General features: G+C 44.5%; 1 protein-coding gene across 1 annotated transcript in view; it reads right to left on the reverse strand.

Annotated features, from left to right (window-relative positions):
• ablim1b (actin binding LIM protein 1b) overlaps positions 1 to 7,500 on the reverse strand; it is a gene marked incomplete at its 5' end in the record, with an annotated part of 58,212 nt that overhangs the window by 30,479 nt on the left and 20,233 nt on the right. The gene's annotated exons all lie outside the window — the stretch shown is intronic.

A 7,500-nucleotide genomic window follows, 5' to 3' on the forward strand; every position in this document is an offset into this window, starting at 1 on the left:
CCTAACGTGCATCTGTCTCCTCACAGTGGAATGGAAAGCACGCCAGCCAATGGTTTATGTCCGCAAAGGGAGTTTTATGTGGCTCTCTTGGTGGATGGATGGTAATTGTGGGTTGTTTTGTTTGGGTGCTGATGGCTTACAGGCTTGAATGTTGTGGGGTCAGGGGACTTGGGTTAGTCATAAGTTCTTCCACTGAGGATGGAACTATGTTAATGAATGGAATCCATCTAAATGAATTGGGTGAGAGGGATCGGACAGAGTAATTGGATGGAGTAAGCTGCCAGGATTATGTAATTTCGTCAATGCGTTAGGTAGGTTTGCGGTGGCAAGTTTTCTATAGTGTCCTTGGTTAAGAGGCATCCTTCACCAGAAATGCTCACGCAAAATAAAAATAAAAGTTTCGAATAGGAACTATACGATTTACATTTGAGCAAAAATATGGAGAAAATGATCAGGGTGGGCCTCAAGACTAAACCTTGAGATGATTGACAAAGGGAGCGGGCCCATCCTTTACAACCAGCACAAGGCATAATTCATAAGACAGACATTTTCATGAGACAGTCCTGCCCAATCAATTGCCCTTTGAGTGGCAGTCAATAGCTTTAGGTTTACTGAATCAACATCATTGAACTGACATACAGTAAATGATGATACAGCATATGCCATATTATTGAGATCACCGTAGATACAGGGGGGGGGCTACGATCAGGTGGTATATGGGTGACATCATCTGATGACGTTGCCAGCGGTAGCCATCATGTTACATAACCCAGAGATGCCGCTCTGTGCTCGCCATTTGGGTTAACCTTCATGAAAAGGTTGTGGAGTTGCCACGGTGACAGTTCGCAAATGTCAGCGCCATTAGCAATTAGACTGGCACGCACATGAGTGCACACAGACACACAGACACACACACACACACACACACACACACACACATACACACACAGAGTAACAAGATAGATAGATAGATAGATAGATAGATAGATAGATAGATAGATAGATAGATAGATAGATAGATAGATAGATAGATAGATAGATAGATCCATCCATCCATCCATCCATCCATCCATCCATCCCCAGGGGGAAATTAAGGCGTTAAAGCAGCTCACATCACAAACAACAACAACAAAATAAAGTGACAACAGAATAGAATAATAGAATAAAATAGACATCTGGAAACATTATATACAGTAAGAACAGTCCAAGAACAGTAACAAACATATTATCGGCAAATTGGCACACACACACACACACACAGACACACATACACACACATACACACACACACACACACACACACACACACACACACACACACACACACACACACACAGTCCCACTGGCGCTTTGTTACACGCTGGCATGAGAGACTTAGACAAGCGTCAGAGGCCAGCAGTAATTAGTGAAGAAAAGAGGGAGAGATGAGGGGGAAAGGTGGGATGAGGGGAGATGGGATGAGGGGAGGGGGGAAGAGGCTATTGATGTCCCTGCTCCTGAGCATAATGCTGTGTTTGTCTTTCATTCTCCCCCTCAGTCAGACAGCCACGTCTGTTACCTCCAGTCACAGACATGGCTGCAGCGATGGGTCCAATCATTAGCACCATACACACGTCAATGAGTTCGAGCTGAGAACTCCTACTCTGTGTAAAAAAAAACAACAACAACATTGGATTCTTAAACAGGGTCACGTTCAGGAGGGTGCAACGTCCATAACCTTGGAGATAGAAATGTCATCAATGGAGCTGACATGTTTACCCAGATTCTACATATCAGAGAGGCATGTCTGTCTGGTTGTACGTGATGCGTTTCTGTATCCGAACGTTTCACAACGTTGTGTCTTGTTGAACGCAGCCCGCTGGTCAACATTGCCAGAAAGAGGGGGAGGTCTTTGAAATCCCTATTTGAACGACAGTGTCCAACCCAGATTGGAATGAACTATTCAATCATGACGCCCTTCTCCTGGCCGTTTAGTTTCCTAGTGTTGTTCACACCCCAGTAAAGGAAAGTGCTGTACTAGCTACGTCAGAGAGATACTGTACACGTTCCCAGGTTTACCCTGGCTTCATCAATATTTCACAGGATTTGCCCGGCATACGACTCTCTCTCCATGGGTTTAAATGGGAGAGACAGCAGTTCCTGCTACACATCTCTGTGTTCCATAGAATAAACAGACATCATGGATATGCACTAGCAGCGATGTGCACATCTCAGTTTCAGGTTCTGGGTTCAAAGAGCATTTGTTTGGCTCAACAGAAACAACTGAATTGTCACAACAGTGCAAGCCCTGCCTATCTGGCACTCCAGGCAGGCTCCGTCAAATGCTTAAAGTATTTGAGGGACAACAAATACAATTTGAACCCAGATCTGTAAGGCGTGATCTCAGAAGTCTTACTGGAACCTTGTCTGAGATAGATAATCATCAAGTCCCACAGAGAAACAATCGCCCAACCAAAAACCTCTTTGAGAGAGAGAATAGGAACATGCCATCTTGTCTGACATGTTTGGCCTAAAATCAGAGATCCCAAAACAATCTGTTCCATAATTCAAGGAAACTCTCTTAACCTCTGGAGTAAGTCAAGTCAGTGAAGCAGATGAAATTGAAATCTCTGTAAAATGGCAAGCATTCTCCTTGGCCCATTAAACCCATCCTCTGTTGTCTCTCTGCTGGAACCAACATCATCACGACAATGAGACACAACAACACGGGAAGAATGACTGGGTACATTATCTTGGACACGGCTGATATGCTGGGGGGTACGTCAAAAGAGATGCAGGAAGAACGGAAGGCCCACACTCATAGTTCTGAAGTGGTCCGATAAATAAATCTGTTTAGCAACATGCTCACTTAAAACGTATTCTAAAGTACTGTTCAGGTGCTGAATCCTCATAGAATAGTATAACAAGTGTATGGACAACACTACCATTGATAGGCTTTAAACCATCATTTGAATGTATTCGTTTTAGATTCGTTTGTAGTACTGGTTGGTGGAATTAGTTGGGAGGACATTTTTTTTATACACATGGCTATGTCAACAATTGCCACCTCTCGAAAGGGCTCAGATTACCATCATCGATAAGTGTCAAGATGTCAATAGACATCTTATAAAGAGCCAAACAAGTAGGTCAATAAGCAAGAGAATGAACACGCAGAAACTCAATTACAGATCATGTATCTCTCAAAAAGAGGAGCATGGATAAAATGGTATTCTGAAGAGTAATGGAAAACACATACTGCTCTGTAAGACATTCAAACTTGAGTCCCTGAGACTCGTTGCAGGATCACCCCTTTGTCAAAACAATGACATTTTGTTGTCTGAGTTAACAAGTAAAATGGGTCAGTAATTGGCACTTTCACAATGGTTGCCCAGGATGACAGGGTGAAAATGTGGGGCATCGGAACAGATATGAGGATGCGAAAGGGGAGTCTCACTCTTAACCTGAGGTGCCAGTGGAAAGTTACTGACCCCATTTACACCTTGTATTTAAAACGTGTCCTGTATCAGGATACTATCCGCATTCTGATTGTGTCCACTAGAAAAGACAGGCGTAAATGGAAAAAATACACATTGTGATCCGATCTGTAAAACCACCTCTGGAGGTGGACGAGCTTCCATCGCAGCCGCATTGCGGGCAAGTCTTAATGCAATCCGGATACAAGGGTCGTTAACCGCATTCTGTTTGACTTCATAGCCTGGGGTGGTCCAGTGATCTAGCACCATGGCCTACAGTGCACACGTAGGCCCATGTCGGCATGGGTTCGAGCCCGGCCCATGTCTTGCTGACAAGCCATCTCCTCCTTACTTCCCTGTCTCTATCCTATGAAGATGAAAAATGGGACGAAGAGTGGGACTGCCCCATAAAAAAAATACAAAATAAACTTTATTTCAATTAGGCATGTGACGGCGAGCCGCACGAGTAGACATTTAAACAAAATCCGATCACAATGCACACACGGAAGACCCGTCAAGCAAGGTGTAAATTTGACCTGGCCATACCTGATCCGATCACAGGACGCATGTTAACGCATGGTTTAAATGGGGTCGCTGACCTGACTCATGAGTGACAACTCTAAATGAGATTACAGAGAAGAAAAAGAGCCAGACATGCGAGACTCCCTCATATGTGACTCCAACGACATAAGCTATGTCGGAATAAGCAGCTGCATAATGTTGGTCTTTACACCAACGCTTTGCAGAATAATAACCTTTTCACTCACAGTACTGAAACCGTATTTTCGCAGGTCGAATTCAAGCTCTACCGGAACTTGTTCCCAAAAGAGCTGAATCACTGAAATCTGAAGAACACATTAGAACGTGAAATGCCAGAGATTGCAACCTAATAAAGGACACCTAAGCGCAGCAGTAAAGTAGGGTACAGGTCAGGGGTCTTCCTCACACTTTTGTTGTGACAAGGAGGGATATGTTTCAGGGGAAGGGAAGGGGTTATTAAGTGACACATTGGCAACAGTCCTAATCTGGTGTTGGGAAACCCTGAAGGCAATACGATATGACTTTCCAAAGAATAACCTTTATCAGTGCCGAGAGCCCACCCCCCCCGGGTGCCCGATGACTTAATAGTTGTCAACTTTCTCATGCCAGGTGCTATATCTGAGGAACACGTTGTAAATGTTTATAACCTAACTATTTATCTGGTGTCAGTATGACGACCTATTCCATGACAGAACCTTGACTCAGTAGTAACGGAGGGATTTTACGATTTTACTTATTACGACTGTTTCTTTAAGGCTCCATAACATTTTACGAGTGTTCGATCCTGTGGTGCGGTGTCTATGATTGGCCAGAGCTGTATAACAAGTAGTTACCAGTCTGAAAGGAATTTAAGGACAGGCAATAGTGTAGTATGTAGTAGTGAAGCAACTGTGTGTGTGTGTGTGTGTGTGTGTGTGTGTGTGTGTGTGTGTGTGTGTGTGTGTGTGTGTGTGTGTGTGTGTGTGTGGTAGTGTGCCTGAGTGTGTGGTGTGTGTGTGTCAATGTGCGGGTGTGTATAGCCTAAGAGACGGTGGTATCTAGAGTGACAACAGGTGCCAGTTGCTATTTCGGTCCGGAATGTTGATCTTATCCCCCATTACTTTAGAAAATTGTACACACACACCACCTCCTGACCAACACATTTCAGTTATGTCCCACCACCACCCTCGCACATGCAGACAGACAACAAAAGTAAAAACGCAGAGAGACAGCCGGGCAGCCTTGTGGTAGTAATAGAACAATTATCTTCCTTCCCCCTGCTAACCAATATTGATATTAATATCTAATGTTGCTTTTTAGTTAGTGACATGGGACTTTATCCTATATCTGCACTTTCAGGCTCTGTCAGGAATCATCAATCAACGAGGAGCCAATAAGAACACCACTCTCACTGAAACAAGGGACTGGCCCGTATAGGAAGAAACCTTGCCCTGTTTATGGGAGTTGCTTTACCCTTAATGAAAGTGAACCCATTGGGATTTAGCCATGTGTTTGCGTGTGTGCAACCGTAGGACAAGAGGGGTATCTTAAGAGGGAGGGGGGGGGGGATTGAGGGAGTGCCAGCTCTCGTTAGTGTAAATCCACAGCTGCTGAGTGGCAGTGTCTTTTGGATCGACATTACAACACCTACTCACCAAAAGTGCACACCCACACACACACACACACACACACACACACACACACACAAACACACACACAAACACACACATGCTTGGACGCATGACGCACGCATAAACGAACAACAACAGCGACAAATGAAATGCCCACACATATATTTACAGTGCCTTTGGAAAGTATTCAGACCTCTTCACCTTTTCCCACATTTTATTGTGCTCTAGACTCAATTTAAAATGGATTAAATTAAAAGAATTTGCCATCAATCCACACACAATCTTTTGAAATTTCAGTAAATTTATTAAAATTGAAATACAGAAATACCTCATGTACATAAGTATTCAGGCCATTTACTATGACACTCTTAAAATGAGCTAAAATGCAAAAATGTCATCAGCAAATCACTCAATAAGTTGAATTGAGCCCATCTTAATGCAAGGATAATAGTTCATGTAGTTTTGGAATTAATATGTTCGTTTTTGTAGGGTCTCTGATTTGCATAGGAATCAATTACACACTGTGAGGATTAGGATGTCCCCCCCCACACACACACACACACATACACGACAAGACACATTCCTGCTTGCACTGGCGGATAACCCCCCTCCCTAACCCTGGCTGCCAGTCTCTGCAGGGGTCATTGGTCTCCCTCCCTTCCCTACCCCTCCCACGGGGGATGAGTGGAGCTATTTCAGGCCCCCTGCGTTTTAACGGCTCCTGGAGACTGGGCCAGAAATAGCATCAGAGCTTCTCTGACTGTGCAGGGGGGGGTGTGTGTGTGAAGACAGAGAGAGGTGGAGAGGGGCAGAGGGAGAAAGAGACAGATTGACAGAGAGAGAGAGAGAGAGAGAGACCGAGAGAGAGAGCGAGACAGAGAGACAGAGAAAGAGACAGAGCGAGAGAGAGAGACAGAGAGACAGAGAAAGAGACAGAGCGAGAGAGAGAGACAGAGAGAGAGACAGAGTGAGAGAGAGAGACAGAGCGAGAGACAGAGCGAGAGAGAGAGAGACAGAGAGACAGAGAGAGAGACAGAGAGAGAGACAGAGCGAGAGAGAGAGAGAGCCAGAGAGGTGGATGGGATGGGATAGGCTTTCACGTACAAGCACGTGTGCATACATTATGCATACACACATGCAGACAAACACCCCACTTACCCACCCTCATTCCGTTGGCAGAATGCTCTGAATCTATCCATTGACTAGAAGCCAACATCCCTCTTAAGGGTGACACCATCGTTTTCCCTTCCTACACTGAGCCAGGTCCCATCTCCTCTCAAGTCATTATTGCTATCCACCTTACATAACCGCAGGCAATGCCGAGTGCCTCTCCCGAACAGCATTCCAGGAACGGCATGACTGCTCTGCCTGGACGTAACTGTAGGACATCTCCATCAGATCAGTCTGCTCGATCAATACCAGCAGAGCAAAGTTCACCGCGCCTATTAAGCCTCAGCTCTGTAACAGGCCTTCTTCCTGGTCTCTGCTGCGTCGTTCGTCTGAGGTTATTTTCAGGACATCTTTGGACTCTTAAGCGTACAGTCTGGTTCTAAACCCCTTTTTCAGATGTACTGTAAACATTGAAATAGGGTACATCATTGCACAAGTGGCAGTTTGATATGAATAATGGTTGTTTTACAGTATATGGTGAGTTCTTGCTTTTACTGTAACCCACGGGCAATGATCCAATGAGAAGTTGATCTCATTTTGATCTAAGTCGAAATCTATCTATAGATTCTGAGAATCAGTGACCAAAATGTGATTTAAATCGCTATTTGCAGACAGCTTAGCATCATTGCGTGGAAAATGACAAGAGTGATTAGGCCTGTTTTAGCATGCTCCAAATAGCTCGCCTAAATCAGCCACAACAAAGTTGTATGGCATTGCAATATCCTTAT

Source organism: Argentina silus, assembly GCF_951799395.1.
Source record: "Argentina silus genome assembly, chromosome: 16".
Classification (NCBI taxonomy): domain Eukaryota; kingdom Metazoa; phylum Chordata; class Actinopteri; order Argentiniformes; family Argentinidae; genus Argentina; species Argentina silus.